General features: G+C 41.9%; 1 protein-coding gene across 1 annotated transcript in view; it reads right to left on the minus strand.

The window, feature by feature from the left end:
- The window catches only part of LOC145546142 (uncharacterized), a 482,768-nt gene that overhangs the window by 322,111 nt on the left and 140,911 nt on the right, over positions 1-19,746 (minus strand). The window contains exon 3 of the mRNA XM_081592132.1: positions 18,723-18,819. The gene's annotated coding sequence lies outside the window, so the exon portion shown is untranslated. The remainder of the gene's footprint in view (positions 1-18,722; positions 18,820-19,746) is intronic.

Below are 19,746 nucleotides of genomic sequence, written 5' to 3' on the forward strand. Positions count from 1 at the left end.
CCTAGGAGCTACCAGACCTGGTTTTTGAAGTCTGTGTTGGAAAATAACGCAAAATTGTTTCTTTTAAGGACTGGTTTACTTTCATCAAGTCTTCAAGGAGCAAACAAAGAAAGAGTTAAAGAAAGCATCTTGTTTCACTGCTACCAATTCATAAGCTCTTTGCCCAAGAGCTGGGCTCATGCTGACTTCTCTTATATTCCCCTGAAGGCACCCAGCACAAGGCCTTGCGTGGAGTAGGTGGACGACTGATGTTTGTGAATCAATGTATAAATGGATGAGTCAAGTCACACTATTTTCATGGAGAATTTTAAATGTCACTCTTCTTGAAATTTGACCATGCTGCTCAACCTACTAAAAATTTCATAATGAACCGCCTACAAGCACAATCTTGTATGAATATCCTCTGTGTTCCCCAAATCCTTTGTGACCTATGGACACAATTGCCGAATATGAGTCATGCTTCTACCACGCTCCCACACAAGTGGTATTTTTAATGCTCCAGCATTTCCTGAAGTCGTGCTCTCAGGAAATGGTTTTTGCAATAATGACCTCACACTCCCCATGTCCCCCTCACCCCCACCACTGAATCCCAGAATAGCTGAACAGGTGTTCAGATACCTAGAATTACCCAAAACACTCCACAACCTGTCTTATGCATCCTATCAAAGTCACGAGGATGACCTCTTGTCCTTTGGAGTTTGAAAGGAATATTTGTGCTTTATTTATATCTAGATATAGTTTATTCTTAAAACTGGCAATAGCCACCATGCACCAGAACTAAATCAGTATAACATAGTGGTTGAGGTTATGGCCTCTGGGGTCCAACAGGCTTGGGGACCAAATTTTGACCCCATTGCTATCTATGGATTAACCATCACTAACCACAATGGATGTGGTTTCAGGCAACTCATTTAAGCTTTTAGAGCTTCAGTGTTATCATCTGTAAAATGGGAATAATAGAAGAAATAATTTTCTTGGAATGTTGTGAACATCAAATAATATTAATACAACTCCTATATACTTCTGACCTCTGGCTTGATAAAGACCAACTGCTCAGTACTTGCTAATGGTTATTATTGTGTCAAGTTTCCTGGACTTCAGGCCTGAGTTGTCTCTCTTGGAAATTGTTGACCACGATGTGGTCACTGTGACTGCCAGGAGTCTTTAGATGTCCAGATACCTTCAGAAACTTATCTGGCTCAACCCATTCTGGAGGGCACTGCCCTAGCACCCTCTGGGAATCAGAAAAGTCAAGGAAGAGCAGAGGGTGAGAAGTAAAGGATGAGAGGGGATGGGGGAGGTTATATCAATAAAGCCACCTGGTCTCACCAGGTTCAAAGCAAACAGAGAGGCTGCCACATGACTGTGGGAGGAGAGGTATTTACACAGTGAAGCTCCTTGCAATGATCATGATCAAAGTCCATATTTCTTTGGAAAATAGTCTGTTTATATTTTATGTCTTTCTTATAAAAGAAACCCAGTAGCAAAGATGATGCTGAAAATGGCAATTTGACTCTGAGAAACTATTCTCATTAGACCATCTGATAAGCTTCCCAGGGGGCTTTTCTAGGCTCTCCAAACAGCACAGGACAAATAGCCAACTCTGAAGAGGATGCCCTGGGGTGTAGCCAAACTGCAATTGCCCTGGAAGTCAGATTCCAAAGGCTCACACACAAAGGGGCAAGGGCAGGATGCATACATCCCCAGGCCATTCACCATTCAGCTCCAGGCAGGAGCACACACAAAGCTACCCCAGAAGAACTGCTTTGGTGGCACAGAGAGGAAGAAAAAGATCCTGCTGGCACTGATGGGAAACAGAGGTAACCAGCACACCCTGGCCCTAGCAACCAGCAATGGATAGACTCAGACTGAGAAACCCTTTCTGGGCACAAGGCCTGAAAGCAAACCCCTCAGGGGCTCAGGCTCCATGAAGGCTAAGGATCAACAACAAAAAGACATTAACTCATCTCCTAAATGGTATTTCATGGCCATCAAACAGCCACGACAAGCCCATCAAGGGAGCAGCCCGTGTCTGTAGGCTGGTGGAGAGGCTCTGGCATTTGAGACACACTGGCAGTTCCAGGGAGGGAACACTGTCTGTGGGATCTCTCTACTTAGGAAGGCAGCACTTTGCATAACAAATGTTCCAGGTATAATCTTTACTTGGCATAATTCTTTCTGGACCCCATAATGAGAGTTAGTCTCAGTCCTAACTGAAGGTCCTAATTATTGGGAAAATAAAGCAGCCGATACTTCTATAAATCAGCAAGCAGGATTAGTAGGATAAACAAGGAGCCCTCCAGCTTGCATCAGGAGATCTCCTGCTTGGTGTGACCCTGAGCATTTTAGATCTACCATTTGGGCTTTGCACGTGTGTGCTCAGTTGCTTTCTTTGAGTCTGACTCTTTGTGACCTCATGGACAGTAACTCACCAGGTTCCTCTTTCCATGAGATTGTTCCGGCAAGAATACTTGAGTGGGTTGCCATGATTTGGGCTTCAGTTTCCTCCTTTATAAACCTCTTCTTTAAGGGGACATTGTGTGTGTTCTTTTGAATACTCCCACCCTAACTTACTATCTTTTTCTTTCATAATTCCTTGTTGAGGCTTAGCACACATGCAGTAAAGTACACAAAGAGAAATATTATTCTTACTTAGAATTTTATACCTTTCAGGGAGTGGAAGATGGCGGTGGGGTGATGTTGACTCACTCCCTATATCAGCATCAAAGGCCATTTTATAGATGTTGAATTTAGATAATCAAAGGCCCAGAAAACATGTCAGTCATAGCAGTCAGATTAGTGCTCCAAAGTCCTGACTCAAGGTGTTTAGTCTCAGAGTCCTACCATGAGCTCCTGGACGGGCATGACCTTGCTTGGATCACAGACAAGAATGAAAAGAAGTGGCAGTCTGAGAAGAGATTTTTAGGTCACAGCAGATGTCTTAAAAGGAATGAGTACCAACTTGTCTGGGAAATTATAATTCCCTTTGACCTTCAGGCTCTGCCATAATGTAATAGTTATTATTGATGGAGTGTTTATTGTGTGCCAAGCACTGCACAGTTTAACATGGATAATTTCATTTAATCTGCAAAATAACTCAGGAGATGGATATCTTTATCAGCCAGTTTTATGGAAGAAAAACCTGAGGTTTTGGGTGATTAAACTACTCTTCTCAAGTTATAGATGAAGCATGGAAGCGCTAGGATTTGAACCCAGGCCCACAGACTTTACCACGACATTATTAGTTTCCCACAGCCACTTCCATCTTACCCTGCAACCAAGGCACCATCATGAAATGCACTACCCCAAACAGATGGCACACTTCACTTATGCGCCTGTTGATTCACCCTCCAACTTGGCATGGTCTTCACCTCCCCTCTACTATCCAAACCCATCCTTCAAGACCTAATGTAAATACCATCTCCTAGCCATTCCATTCCACACAGAAAATCCTCCCTTCTGAATTCATGTAAAAGGCATCACCTATTTCATTCATCGGGAGTCTTTATCATTTTTTTACATGTGTACATCCATCATTCATTCATTCAATGACATATACCTGCACTTCCCTTTCTCCTCAAATGATTGTCAACTAGTAGGTGTTCAGGAACCATGTCATCTATTTTGTTTTATATCTCTCAAACTATTTATCAGGGTACAGAATTTAAAAGTCAGATAACATGGTTCTGTACAGAGGCTTTGCAAATTATATGACATTAGAGCCACACCTTGTATTGATGTCTAAATCGCCTTCATTTATTTCCCAAGCATTTGACCCACTCTTCCCCAGTATGAATTATCTTTTAAAAGTTTTTTGCCTTTGTAAGACCATAACATTCTGTCTTGCTCTTTTTCTATGTGTGTGCGAAGGAACATGTATATGTGTATGAAAAACATATGCTTTGATAAAGTAAAGGACATAAGATAATAGCCCACTGCACCTGAATTAAGCAAACACCCCGGATGGTGTTACTTGCCTGCCAACCAGCAAACCTGCCTGGGAAGTGAGCAACTTTCTCAAGCCACTGCTCAGCCTGGTGTGTTGACAACCTTGGGAGAGAAGACAATAATTGCAGTCGTAAAGTAATATCTACCTTCATTCCCTTTGGATTGCTTGTTTATAGACTGAAATTGCTGTACAGGTTCTGCTGGTTCTTCTTGTCCATTTGCTAAGCTTAAATCAAGAAGGGAGAGTCCCAGGTTCATCCAACTGTAAACAGTACCTCTCAAGGTTAAGCTGAGGAGTCTGCACAGTGGTTTGGGGCACTGGGGGTGGGAAGGCAGTTCTGGATGTAACATATGAGAGAAACATACTGCCCCACATGCCTGGACAGAGAAAAAAAAGTGAATAGCAAACAATATCAGGGAGAATAGTGTTCACATTGATTTCTTACCATTTTTTGGCAAAACATGAAGGTGGACTTTTTCAAAATAATTATACTCTTGACCTTTGCTTTATCCACTGTGACAACCTCAAGACTTTTTCTGTCATTATGCAAATGTTATTTGAAGTTACAAAGAGCACAAGCACAGCCTAGTAAGCTAGCTATTAACAAAAGTTAGTCAAGGAAGTTGATGAGCCAGCCAGGATCAGAATGTGTTGAAAATAAACACATGAAACTGAGCTCCAAATGCATGGCTCTGATAGACTCAATTCACTGACAGGTACTGGGCGCTACTTTATCTCAGGACCCTGGGGACACAGCACAGATCAAGTTCAGGCTCTAGTTTCTAGAAGCTTGCCGCCAGAGTAGAGGAATAAACATGCATGCAGCCACCATTACACGGTAAGTCCATACAAACATAGAAGGCAAAGATGAGAAAACCTTTTAAAAACACTATTCACGGATTGTGGATCATCATTTGGGGTGGTTTGCCTTTTTTTTAAGCCTCTCTGTCTGAACTTTGGGGCTTCCCAGGCAGCTCAGTGGTAAAATAATCCACCTGCCAATGCAAAAGATGTGGCAGGAGCCTCAGGTTTCACCCCTAGGTCGGGAAGATCCCCCGGAGAAGGAAATGGCTACCCACTCCAATATTCTTGTCTGGAAAAATCCCATGAATGGAGGAGCCTAGGAGGCCTTACAGTCCATGGGGTCACAAAAGTGTCAGACACAACTTAGTAACTAAACAACAACACCTGAACTTCAGGCTTATTTTTGTCTTTTTCTAACTGTAAGATCTGAGTCAAATCACATCAATGATTGGACCTCAATTTCCTCATTTGTAAAATAAGAGTGTTGGTGTAGATCAGGGATTAGCAAATAACAGCCTGAGGGACAAACCCAGCTCCAACCTGTTTTGGAAATGATGCTTATTGGAACACACCCACGCCTGCTCATATATATATTGTCTATGGCTGCTTTCATTTTATGGCAGAGTAGTTGTGACACATGGTTCACAAAGCCTAAAGTATTTACTATCTAGTCCTTTATAGGAAGCATTTGCTGATCTCTGGCACAGACCATCAGTCAGGCCTCTTCCAGGGGTTTACAAGATTCATGTGGAAAGATGATAGCACTCTGAACACTCAGGATAATCATACAAATGGAGGGAATTATCAAAAGGTGCATGCTGGTTCCAGGAAGATAAGGATTCATCATGTTCATTATCATCAACAGCAAAGATTTATTCCAGTGGGTCTCCAATCTGGATTCATATTAGGATCAATTGGAGAAATGTTTTAATGTCAATATCCAAGACTCAGTGTCTAGAGTTTCTAACTTAATGGGTGTGTAGTGTCTGGCTTCAGCATTTTTGTTTTTTAAAAAAAAAACCTCCAAAAAATTCTAGAATGCACTCAGGGCTAAAAAATGCCGATTTATTAAAGGTCTGAGCATAATACTATGATTGACTTTGAGAAGATTAGAAGTCATAGTTCTTCAAGTAATTTTAAATCAGGTTGTATGACCTTGACATATAAGACATTCAATAAAATATATATAATAACACTGTTGTGTAACAAATAAGCAAAATACGTGACTAGTCCCCAAACTCAGATCTGTAGACTATTGCAGAGACGGCTGCATAAGAATTGTCTTGGGGGCAAAAAAAGAATTGTCTTGAGAACCTGTGAAATACACAGCTTTGGGAACCCAGTCCCAGAGATTCTCATTTGACATATCTGGGGAGAGATCCAGGCATCACTGTTTTAAAAGCAACAGTGATGAGTCCATGAGTAAGTTTGTGAATCACATTCCAGGCGAACTGTGGTGAAGGGATTCAGTATTAGTAGAGAACTCCTAAAGCTAGTCACACTTATTTTTGACTCTCCAAGGTACAACCCAGCATCTAGAATTTAGTAGGTATTTGGTTAGTGTTTAATAAATAGACCTTGATTTAGAAAGTGACCAGTGAGTGTTATGGTGGACAGAGAAACCAGACTTAGAGATTTAAACTTGACCTTGAAAGAAATAACATGAGACTCCATGTTCTATATGTTAAACAACCATCAACTGCACCTTCCCACCTACCCCTCACTTCTACATTGACTACCAACCTGACCAAAGATGGTTATCTTAGGATTACCAACTACTGAGGCCCTCTCAGTCAGACTGAAGTTCACAATTACTTAAATCTTTTTTCCAGGAATAGCTCTTTTATACCAACTAACAGGGTTATTGCTCCATAAACTTACCTTTTGTCATTACCCTTGACTATTGACATATGCAATGATTAGACAGAGTTGAGCAAAGGGTATTTTTGCAGTCTGTGGGGAAGAGTACAGAACATAAATAAGCACTGTATCTCATTACAAAATTCTGAATGTGCAAAATATACTGGTCCAAGTGTCACAATTAGATAAGCACTTGCCACGCCCGTTAACTTCAAAGTGAAATTGAATTTGGGCCCATATGCTCCCTGTCCTTACACTTAAGCAAGTCAGATGGCATCTACTTTCCCATTCAGTTAATTTCTGAAACAGCCTACATGATAGTTATTGTTCTGGACTCTTATAATTCCCCTAGGCAGCCTTGCTCAAACAATGCATGAAATACTTTCCACCTACAATTTCTAGGGTTTCAGAGGAGCCTTTGGCCACACCCTGAACATGTCCTTTTTAAAGACACGTCCTTTTAAATGGCTGAGTGGCAGCCTCCCCCATCACATAAAGCATGATATTGATGCACAAAGACGCATGTGTTTTGTGTTAAGGGCAAATGGTTATTAAAGTGAATAGAATAAAAACTAAGGTGGACATTGGAAGGTTGAGATGATTGGCAAGGATTCTTTGAAGAAGAGAGTTCTAAAGGCTTCTCTGTCTCAATCTATGATATTCTATTGGCAAATTGCCCTACATTCTACATCACATTCAGCTCTAAACATCAGTGGTTCAAGGTGGGAAGCTCTAAGTAGTCTGAGAAAGAGCCATAGTCAGAAATTTTATTGTGCCCACATGATGCTACTGTGACTAGTAGATCCCAAAGTTATGATTCCTTCAATGAGATGGTCTCCTCTGGTCAGGGTGCAACTTAGGCACAGGTGTAGGGAATGACTGGGCTTCCCGGGTGTGCTAGTGGTAAAAGAATCCACTTGCTAATGCAGGAGACATAAAAGACGTGGGTTTGATCCCTGGGTTGGGAAGAACCTCAGGAGGAGGGCATGGCAACCCACTCCAGTTATTCTTGCCTAGAAAATCCCAAGGACAGAGGAGCCTGGAAGGCTACGGTACATAGGGTCACAAAAAGTCGGACATGACTGAAGCGACTTAGCACATACACATAGGGAATGACTGGCTACATAGAGTGGGTTCAAGGGCCTGAGAAGACCCCTCTGTTCAAATATATCTTTACTGCTTAAGCGTTAAAGGTCTTGGAATCCCTTCTGAGCATCCAGTTCCTCTGTTCCCTTACAGTCATGGAAGCATGTACCACAGAGAGGAGCATAAGCTTGAGGACTGAGGGGGCAGAGAGACACTTAGGAGGAAAGAGGCTCAGTTCAGTTCAGTCTCAGTCATGTCCGACTCTTTGCAACCCCATGAATCGCAGCGTACCAGGCTTCCCTGTCCGTCACCAACTCCCAGAGTCCACCCAAACCCATGTCCATCAAGTCGGTGATGCCATCCAGCCATCTCATCCTCTGTCGTCCGCTTCTCCTCCTGCCCCCAATCCTTCCCAGCATCAGGGTCTTTTCCAATGAGTCAACTCTTCGCATGAGGTGGCCAAAGTATTGGAATTTCAGCTTCAACATCAGAAAGAGGCTCACAGAGGGTCAAAAATACCCCTCCAGGAAGCCATATTTCAGATGATAAAGAAAACTAAAATAAGTGACCTCCTCTGTAAAACGAACTGATTGCTCCTTCCCTTTCCAGCAGCATCAGAATTGGCTTAAGGGGAGTCATAGGTGGAGAGATGGCTATGCATCGATTACTTGCATGTATGTTAAGTTGCTTCAGTCGTATCCAACTCTGTAAAGCCCTAGCCCTATGGACTGTAGCCTTCCAAGCTCCTCTGTCTGTGGGATTCTCTAGGCAAAAATACTGCAGTGGGTTGTCATGCCCTCTAGCAGGGGATCTTCCCAACCCAGGAATTGAACCCATGTCTCTTATGTCTCCTGCATTGGCAGGTGGGTTTTTTTTACCACTAGCACCACCTAGGAAACTCATGTTTTGACTACAAGGTCTATCAATTCTCAAAAGCAGCAACTGGAGCAGAAAGCAGCACAAACCCTCAGGAGAAGCATGGGTGGAACACAGGTGGGAATTTCAATGGGAAGGATTAGAAGGGATTTTGTTGTTGTTGTTGCCATTTTCCAAGACTGAGCATATTACATGATGCTATGTGGACCATGGAGAGAACTAAAATCAGCATGCTCAGTGAAGTTCCAGGAGAGGGGGAAGGTGGGAAGTTGTGAAGTCTTAATCACCAAATTGCCCCTCCAGGTTATGAGATGAGTGAGAAGTTATTCAGAAGCAAAGGCAAAAGAAGAATTATAAGTACCTATACCATTCTGAGGGCTTCCTGGGTAGCTCATCTGGTAAAGAATCTGCCTGCATGCAGGAGACCCCAGTTTGACTCCTAGGTCGGGAAGATCCCCTGGAGAAGGGATAGCTACCCACTCCATTATTCATGGGTTTCTCTGGTGGCTCAGACAGTAAAGAATCCACCTGTAAAGCAGAAAACCTGGGTTCGACCCCTGGCTTGGGAAGATCCCCTGGAAGAGGGCTTGGCAACCCACTCCAGTATTCTTGCCTGGAGAATCCCATGGACAGAGGAGCCTGTAGGGCTATAGTCCATGCGGTTGCAAAGAGTCAGACACGACTGAGTGACTTAACACTTTCTAACACGTACCATTCTGATAATAAGGGGTTTTCAGTTTCTGAAAATTCTAAATAACATTCTGTGGTGGGAATGCTTTTCCCATGCTTCAAATATTGTCGGGAGAGTTGTTACTCAGCAAGACACTACGAAATTAATTACCTAGAAGAACACGAGAAACACTGCATAGACAATTTGTATATCGTATGTTAGACACTGACCTCTAAGGGGATATTTCTCTTTCAAATATTCTTGAGATAAGTAATAGTTCAAGTTAACATTTTAGTATGGAGATTCCTTCCAGTGACACATTGGGCCCAGGGCTGAGGTGACACGTTTCAGGTGAAGCAAAATGAGATAGTAATAAAGAAAAAATATGGGAGAAAAAAAAGCCCTGACACAAAGTAGATATTTTCAGCATATGTTATGAATCCCAGGTACTTACTGAGCATCAGCAAGGAGACAAGGCACCAGGCACTTGGGAGAATAAAGAGATGTACAAAGATACCAATGCCACCCTCAACTAGCTCAAAATACAGTGGGAGAAACGGCAGCAACGTAATTGTGATGAGGGAAAAATTAGAAAAGTGTCATGGAACTGGCACAAGAGCCTGCTACACCAGCATCACCTGGAAGCTTGTTACAAAAGTAGATTCTCAGGACTTCCAGAATTAAGATACGCATTTTACCAAAATTCCCTAGGCGATCTGTATGCCCGTTTGAGAAACACTGGGCTAAACAAAAATGTCGAAGACATCGGAGAAAGGGAGCAAGAGTAAGGGAAGGGTAAGGGAGAAGAAAAGAAGATATTTATTCTCTAGGGACGGCAATAAGAATGAGAACCGAGAGAAGGGACCATGGCCTCTAGGTTGCCTGGAGGCCTCTGAGAGTAGGGTCTGCGGAGGGGAGTGGGTGTGGAGGGGAGAGTTTGTGGTAGGAAGTGGGGACCGTAGGCGCAGGCGCTTTTTATCAGCTGGAGCAGGGGAGGATGAGCTTGGTTTTGCTATTTGGGGCCATAGGTATAGACAACTTTCAGTTTCCTTATGAGGCAGCCTGGCTAGGTGCATTCCAGACATGCTGAAGCCAGTACAGGGGAGGGATTCATCTTCAGTTGGCTTCCTACCAAATTCCCCAGGCACTATTTGACATTTTTCCTTAAGCCTTTGCCTCACAGCCCCCACCCTCCCCACCAGATGACTTTGTCTCATTCTTCCCTGAGACTGAGGCCACCAGATACAGGCTCCATCAACTTCTCTCTTCTCTATCTCACTGTTTCTCTACATCTTCACCCTCCTTTTTGGGAGAGGAAAGCTTCCTTCATTCCAAAAGTAAGTCCACCTAACCAGGTGATCCGTCTCGTTCTCCTGCATAGGTTTGTTCCATCAATCTCACTCTCTCTTGCTCATTCAATTTCTCCCTCACTTTCATCATCTGTTCCTAAACCAACAATTAACTCAAGTCTCTTAGATCCTGAAGAGTTCTCATACAAGCTTGCTTGTCTTTTCAGCCAACCTCCACCTCTCTGGAATTTTACGCCCGGACCTCCTCATTGGCTCACTGATTTCACCTCTTAGTGGTCCCCTGACCTCTCAGCCCTTGTTTCCTGGCTTCCTGGCCTGCCTATGTGCTTTTGTCCCTGCTATACCCTTCCTCCATTCTAGAATGCTCACACCTCTACCTGGCAGTGTACTAGCACCCTCCAGGTTTCCAGATCCTATATCCCTCTTCCTGCCCTTCACCTGAAGTACAACCCTGTGCCAATCTACAGACTCACTCTGAGGCAGACAGACCAGACATATAGGTAACTCACCTCATCCCCTGAGATGCAGCATGAACAAAGTCTTGCTGCTGTTCCAAGTTCAAGGACATCTTTATTGTAGGAACTATCTTGACTCTCAAGTGTGGGCCTAGTTTTGGCTCCAGCACTGGTTCCATTTTCATACATCCTAATTATTGAGTATTCATGATGTGCCAAGCTCTGCAGCACTGCCTGTACATGATCTCACTGACTCATCTCAGCACCCCTGTGCTGGGGAGCCCTGCAGTCAGCAGACCCATGTTATAGGGGTTTTGAGAAATGTGCCCAAGGTCACACAGCCAATAGATGGCAGAACCAGGACTCAAAACAGGCCTTCTGACTCTTGTGGCTATGCTTGATAAATAGCTGTCACTTTTAATAAAAGGGAGAAGGGGCAGTGTGTGTGTGTGTGTGTGTGTGTGTGTGCACGTGCATGTGTGCGTGTGTGTAAGTATGGTTATGGATCTGGGAGTGATGGAGTGATGGTGGGAAAGCTTTCAGGGACCCTGTTACTGACACCAGATTTTCTGGTCCTGATTAGCTGCTGCCTGGCTGCCAGGAGCTGTTATTATCACTCACTCCTGTGCCCCATCACTGGGCCTGTGGGGACTTGCCCTTCCTTCCTGCTCTTGGCCCTGTGATGTTGACAGCTGTACTGGGAAAGCACAGGCTGACTCTGCCACGCTTACCAGACACAGATGTACGTGCCGCTTTGGACGTCCTGCCCACTTGGTCCCACGCCTGCCCCTGCACAGGCGGTCAGGCCACTTCCGGGCCAGGCGTTTGCTCAATCTGTTAACCTCTGTGTAAGTAACTGAGTGCTCTCTAAGCCACCACATATTCACGGTTCTTCCTGGCAGAATTCACCCTTCATACCCTCTGTTACATTCTTTTAACTCTTGACTTATGCTTTTTTTCTGGCTTTTTCCCCAACCCACCTTAGATTAATGCCTCACCTGTTTTGTTAACACCTTCTATTATTTAATTTTCTTTTTTTATTCAAATTTAAATATTTATGTGTTGAATTAATTAGGACACACTCCTTCAAACAGGATGGTACAGAAAACCTCAAATTGTTAAGTTTGTTGAGTAAAATGAGTCACTGGGAGGAGAAGTCTACCAGGAGAATAAAAATAATGATAATGAGAACAGTAATAACCAATAAGCAATATTTTCAAGGTGTCTTGCAATTACCAAACACAGACTCATCGCCTGGTCCTCACTGTCTCAGAAGATGAGTTCTGTGATTCACTGAAAGCCAAACAGCAAGTATAATAGTGACAGGACTCAACTCCCAAGCTCTCACTCCAAACCCTATTTCCTCCCTAAAATGCCTTTTAAAGAAAAGATTTCTGTCTCATCAGCCAGCTCATCTGGGTCACCTGAAAACCTCAAGCAAAAATTCCCCAGGTCAGTATCATGCGTTCTCCAAGAGCAAGCATCTTCAAACAGAAACCAAAAGCAATGAAAACCAAATACTAATGGCTTTTGGCTTCTCTTCAGTGGTAGCAAGTCTTAGTGCTTTTTCCTTATTTCATGTGAAAAGTTATAACCGCCAAGGGGAGCTGTGGGCTTTCCAACGGTGGAGCAGTGACATGAGCTTAGGAAAAGCAAACTTCAAGAAGAGATGCTCTCTTTCTTCCCTCTACCAAGGCCAAGAACACACTCATGCTCTTACATTTTATTTTACTGAATTTCAAGTCAGTGAGACGGTAAAGGACCACTTTTGTATTACATTTCTTCATCCTTCTGCTGCTCCCATAGCAAAACTAAATATGTGAAACATCAAGTCTTTATGAATCTTGTCTCCAACAATGGAATTGAGTATGTACTTTTTGAGGACATCAGTTCATTCAAGATCATAAGACAACTTGAGAAAAAAAATCCTCAAGATAAGAGATCTATAAGGTCAAATGGACTTCCCTTTCTGGTCTAAATGTCATGCTTGTGAAAGTGATGTGGTATAAACAGCAAAGTACTGAAAGGAGAAATTATCCCTCTGCTGAATAAACCAGACTCTTAGTGCACTGGTTTGCAGGTCTACTTCTCCCACCTGTGGCTGGTACCTTCTCACCTCTTGGGTTTCGACGCAAACATCACCTCCCAGGACAGGAGTCCCTAACCTGCAGAATCTAGTGTCTGATGATCTGAGGTGGAGCTGAGACAATCATAATAGAAATAAAGCGCACAAAAAATGTAATGTGCTTGAATCATCCCCAAACCATCCCCACTTCGGTCTGTGGAAAAATCATCTTCCCTGAAACCGGTTCCTGGTGCCAAAATGGTTGGGGACCGCCATCCCAGGAGATACCTTCTAAGATTGCTCTTTCTCCATGACTTTCTCTCCCCTTCTCCTCCTCCCATTATTTTATTAATAGTATTTATCACCCTGGCATTTTATTTTTACTTGTTTACTTGTTTATTGTCTGCTTCCTTCTGCTAGAAGGTAAGACCTTTAAGTGAATTTGTCTTAATTATTGCTGTTTTCCCAGAAACGAGCTTCCTGAATTCAATTCCCTAAATAAACATACAGGACTCTACTTACTAATAAAAGACTTCTATTTTTTTTCTTTATATGTTGCCGAAACTGTAGAATCTGGGGATGCCATCAAAGATAAATAGGAGGACAACATCTGCACACTGCTAAGTATTTCACACCACAGACACTCCAGACAGAGGTCTCTTTACTGAGAATGCTTCAGTTTCCTCAGCATCGAAGCACAAACACAGCATTTGAGTGAGAGAGACAAGCCCAGTAAGTCTGCGTCTTATCTCAAATTCTGAAGGAAAGAAAGTGAAACAGAGAAACATTTGTTCTGGATTTGCTGTGAAGACTTTAAAAAAACTCATAGTGCCCGAAATTCACTCTGTGGGTTCCTTTTAACGATTCAATCTGGTTTTGAAACCTTTTGCTCTTTAGAGGTAAAGAAGAGAGGAAGATTCATTTACTCATTCAACAAACAGCTCAAACATCACTGAAAGATTTCCCTCATCCTAAGTTCCAATGGAATCCTCGCCACCATTCTATCATTTTCTAGTTTATTATACTATTAATTGCCCAGGAGTACTAATCTCTAAAGCTTTATTTTTATGAGTGTGTGTGCATGCTCAGTCATGCCTGACTCTGTAAGACCTCATAGACTGTAGCCCACCAGGCTTCTCTGTCCATGAAATTGTCTAGGCAAGCATACTGGAGTGGGTTGCCGTTTTCTACTCTAGGGGGATCTTCCCCACCCAGGGATAGAACCTGCATCTTCTGCACTGGCAGGTGGATTCTTTATCACTGCACCACCTGGGAAGCCTTATATTTTTATTGATGTTTTACATATTTAGTGTCTGATTCTTCCAGTTAGAACATAAGCTCCATGAGAGCAAGAATCTTGCCTCTTCTCCACTAATGCTTCTCCAGAACCTAAGAGTTCACAACACATGGAAAATTCTCAACAGGCAGCTGTTGAATAAATGAAGGAATGAAGATTTGTGGGCTCTGTGAAGACTTTTTTGACATCTCTTGCCTCATTTTGACATTCTTGCATTTCGGAATACTCTGCATCCATCCGTTCTTCCCTTTCACCAAGAATTCAGTCTCGAGGGTTCTCTTCCCCAAATAGTTGTATAGTACCACTGAGTCTTTAGGCTTCCCTGATGGCTCAGATGGTAAAGAGCCTGCCTGCAATGCAGGAGACCCAGGTTCAATCCCTGGGTCAGGAAGATCCCCAGGAGAAGGGAATGGCAACCCACTCCTGTATTCTTGCCTAGAGAATCCCTTGGAAAGAGGAGCCTGGCAGGCTATAGTCCAAGTGGTCGCAAAGAGTTGGATAAGACTGAGCAACTAACACTACTACTACTACTGAGTCCTTTGCTGCTTCATTATACTGAACTGGCATAAACAACACAAGCTTGTTTGTGATTACTTCACACACTTCTATGTTGTTTTCCCACCAACACTGTAATCTACCCAAAGAAAAGGCCTATGTCTTGGGCTAAGGAATAGAGAAGGAAGAGAAGGGTTTTGAAATATGATAATAAAATAAGTTTTAAAAATGCTAAACTTGTATGCCTAAGGTATATGCTAGTAGAAATGTCCAATAAGAAGTTCATATGTATGGATATGATGTTAGAAAAGGAGTTTAAGCTGTAATTGTTCATTTGTAACTTGTCAGCATCTGTTCAGGATAACACACTGAGTGCATGCACTCACTCAGGGAGAGTGCAGGTTTCGAGATGATGAGTAGCAAAGAGTAGAGCCATGGCACTACCACCACTTCAGGGCCAGAGGGGGAAAGGAGGGTGAGGAGGGACCATATTTGTGGTGGGAGAGGGACCAGAAGAGCGTATCATTGTGGATGCCAAGAAGGGTGACACTCTCAAGATGGTAGAGAATGGTCAATGATGGCAAGAGTCCCAAAGAATCCAAGCTGAAAAGACTGGAAAATGCCCACTGGATTTGGCAGTGGAGTCTTGCCACAGCAATTTCACCTGAGGAATGAGAACAAAAACCTGATTGAGAGGGACTAAGAATGGACTTTACTGGAAGATGAGTAATTCAGATGCTTAGCTTTGAAGACAAGAAGAAAGATAGGCTAGTGCCTAACTGGAGTTTCTATGGAAAATGAATTGAATTTGTTACTCAAATGTTGTTTTCCAGTTGGGCATTTGAAATGTGTAGTTTATTTTATGCCAATTATACCTCAGTAAAGTGTTATTTTTTTTAAAGCACACTTTAGAATTTCACAAAATATCAGTATCTTCTCATTTGAGAATACAGCTTCAAATTCATAATAACATATTAAGATATTTTCTGATATATAAGTGAGAAAAATCCAGCAGAAGCAAAAACCCAGAAATGTATAAAGTAATACTCCAGGTTTACAAATAATAAGAAGAAGACAATCAATAACAGAATAACTTTTTTTCTTATGGTAGGGAGTATAAAGGCATTATGACCTGGAATATGGGCCTGCACAGAAAAAGGAGTGGAATTACATTATTTTAGATCTACTGTGAGGGTAGGCTTTCCTGATGGCTCAGCTGGTAAAGAATCTACCTACAGTGCAGGACACGTGTGTTCAATCCCTGGGTCAGAGGAAATGGCAACCCATTCTGGTATTCTTTCCTGGAGAATCCCATGGACAGAGAAGCCTGGTGGGCTACAGTCCATGGGGTCGCAAAGTGTCAGACATGACTGAGCAACTAAGCAGGCACGCATGAAACAGACTAGAAAATGGACTAGATTATGGCCTAAATAAGGCAACAATAAGCCACATTAAGATCTTCAAGAAAGGCTCAAAGAGCTTCCTAAGCACAGGTGAAAAAGCCTTAATGCCATCAAAGTTTCATTTAGGGTCATAACTAGAGAAAAAACATGTTAGATATACATTGGATAGAGAAGGGAGAATAACATCTAAACTAAACATTCACCCTTTTCCAAAGATTCGGCAGTTATCCTAGCATAGTTCTAAAAATTGAAGAGAACAAAATGTCAAGACTTAAACAATTACTCAAGAGTTAGTAAATTCAAAGGTGAGACAGGTAGATAAAACTTAAGAGAAATATGAACTCAGTGAAAGCTGGTTTTTCGAATGTAGCCATCTAGAATTTTCTCTACAGTGTTTTTGTGCAGAATAGAAAAAAATGACAAATTGAAAGCCAACAGATTAAATACTCACGTGTACAGTCTTTGATATTTTCTTAAAGCATATTTTTCCTCACTGAATCCTTAAAATAATTCAGAGATACAGGTAGCGTGCCAGAGTGGCAGCAACCCCCATTGCCCCCTGAGTGATATTTATCTTTGTGTTTTCACATAATTGGACTCTGAGAGGTAATGTTTTTCCTCTGACCTGTCTTGTTTTCCCAAAACATTATCTAGGGGAGCAGATTTATCAGAGACTGAAAAATGCATTAGAATAGCAGGGAAAAGTGGAGAAGAGATGTTGTATGTCTGTTGAAATGTGTATTGTCACATTATTAATTGAAAAAATATATCCAAGCACTAAAGATAAATGATATGGTTACCAACTTACTAATTAGAGAACTAGACAGGAGGCTAAGTAATACAATCATCTCATTCCAGACTGCAATTCATAATTAGAAAACCAACTTCCAGTACCTGCCATAGAATTAATAGAGAAACATTATGACATTCTATACCCTTATGACCTCAGGGCAACCAGTGGGAAGTGATGCTCATAAAAGCATGATGATGCACAAGACAAAATATTCAGCATCACTTTGGTATCCAAGGTACTAGCATCTTCAGTTATTTATTGCTTTCCACTCCTCCCAACCCAATTCTGTCTATTCCCCTCTAAAATAGTGGCCAATATTAACAGAGGACTTACTAACCATTGTATTAAGCACTTGACATAGACTAAGCCACTTAATTATCATGACAACTCTATGAGTAGGTTTTTTTTTTTTCACATATTCATTTATAGATGAAATGGCCATGACACAATAGGTTAGGTAATCTATCCAGCTGGTACACAGCTAGTGAGTGTCAGGGCAGACATTTGAGCCCAAGTAGTCTAGAATAAGAGCTCTGGTTCTCAATCCTTAGGCAACACTGTCTTCATTTTTATTTCAGGTCTTAACCATCTCTTTTCTGGACTATTACAAGAGCTTCCTACCTACTCGCCATTCAAGTTACCTCTTTTCACATTATTATTTTTCATTATAAAAATAATATGCAAATACATTCTCCAGATAAAATTTTATAATAGCATGAATTAGACAAAATCCCATTTGGCCATCAGCTGCAATCCCAACTTTCTCCCCAGGGTCTGGTGTGTCTTTTTCTATAAGTTTTTTCTGCATATAAGGTATATACCTTTAAAAACATTCAGCATTGTTTGATAGATTATTAAATAAATGTTATTACATTAATTTGCAAGTTTATAATTTATCTGTATGTTTTCAAGGGCATTCTAAATCTCTTGTGACCTTTCAAAGACCTTTAAAAGAAGAAAAATCATTCCCTTTCTTGAAAAACTACTCCCATCCCAGATGGAGATGGTACAGCCCTACTGAGATGCTCTACTACTGTCCCTTTATTATCAGTGGAATCATGCAAGTCCCCCAGAGGAAAAGACTAGGAAAAAAAATGAAGGACCAACAGGGTGAGTGGTGTATACAGAGAAGGATGAGGAGGACAATTTTACAGCAGCAAATCCATGGACGAAACAACCCATGGATGAGGGCATGCTCATCTGGGGATGTGCCATGCAGTGAGGCCAGGTCCACTTCTGTAAAGTCTATGTAGGTAACCAGAGCATTCAGGTCACTTGTGTATCTCATTCCCATGGCAACCTGGTACATCAGGATAACATGACATTTCCACTCATTGACCTAGTCTCTTCAGGAACGTGAATGTGTTCACCTTTTGTCTACTGTTTCCAGAGTATGAGAATTGCATCTCCTGCTGTGGGACCATTATTCAGCTCAGTACCTGGCATGTAGTTGGACCTCAATAAACATTTATTGAATGAGTGAATAAAGCCAGGGTGTATCAATAATTCTGATTATCAAGGTTCCAGGAATTCTCTACCTTGAGTTTTCAAAGTTTCAGAAAACAGACTGACTGGATCACCCTTGGCCACTGTATATTGATCTAAACTGTTACAGGTCTACAGCAGACACTAATGACAACCCACCTAAATTATACCTACCTGTTCCAGAGTCAGTCACCTGAGTTAACAAACATCATCATATGCTTGCTTTGTGACCTTGGACAAGTATCATAACCTCTCTCTTCAGCTTCCTTATCTGTAATAATGAACATAATCAAACCTTTAGGATTTAGTGAGAACTAGATGAACTACTATAATACATAAAAGCATTTAACAATAAGTGAGACATGGAGTGAGTCCTCAGTAAATGTCAGCCCTGTGTCTATTTCTCCTTCTGTCCCCTTGCCGCTCCCTTCCTAATAATAAGGCTTTGAGTTTATTTACCCTGATAAACATTGAGCTATTTCAAATCCTGAAAGATGATGCTGTGAAAGTGCTGTGCTCAATATGCCAGCAAATTTGGAAAACTCAGCAGTGGCCACAGGACTGGAAAAGGCCAGTTTTCATCCCAATCCCAAAGAAAGGCAATGCCAACGAATGCTAAAACTACTGCACAATTGCATTCATCTCACACGCTAGTAAAGAAATGCTCAAAATTCTCCAAGCCAGGCTTCAGCAATACATGAACCGTGAATTTCCAGATGTTCAAGCTGGTTTCAGAAAAGGCAGAAGAACCAGCGATCAAATTGTCAACATCCACTGGATCATTGAAAAAGCAAGAGAGTTCCAGAAAAATATCTATTTCTGCTTTATTGACTATGCCAAAGCCTTTGACTGTGTGGATCACAATAAACTGTGGAAAATTGTGAAAGAGATGGAAATACCAGACCACCTGACCTGCCTTTTGAGAAACCTGTATGCAGGTCAGGAAGCAACAGTTAGAACTGGACATGGAACAACAGACTGGTTCCAAATAGGAAAAGGAGTACGTCAAGGCTGTATATTGTCACCCTGCTTATTTAACTTATATGTAGAGTACATCATGAGAAATGCTGGGCTGGAAGAAGCACAAGCTGGAATCAAGATTCTCGGGAGAAATATCAATAAACTCAGATATGCAGATGACACCACCCTTATGGCAGAAAGTGAAGAAGAACTAAAGAGCCTCTTGATGAAAGTGAAA

This window comes from Giraffa tippelskirchi, chromosome 4 (genome assembly GCF_054371585.1).
Source record: "Giraffa tippelskirchi isolate mGirTip1 chromosome 4, T2T-mGirTip1v1.2.pri, whole genome shotgun sequence".
In the NCBI taxonomy this organism is placed as follows: domain Eukaryota; kingdom Metazoa; phylum Chordata; class Mammalia; order Artiodactyla; family Giraffidae; genus Giraffa; species Giraffa tippelskirchi.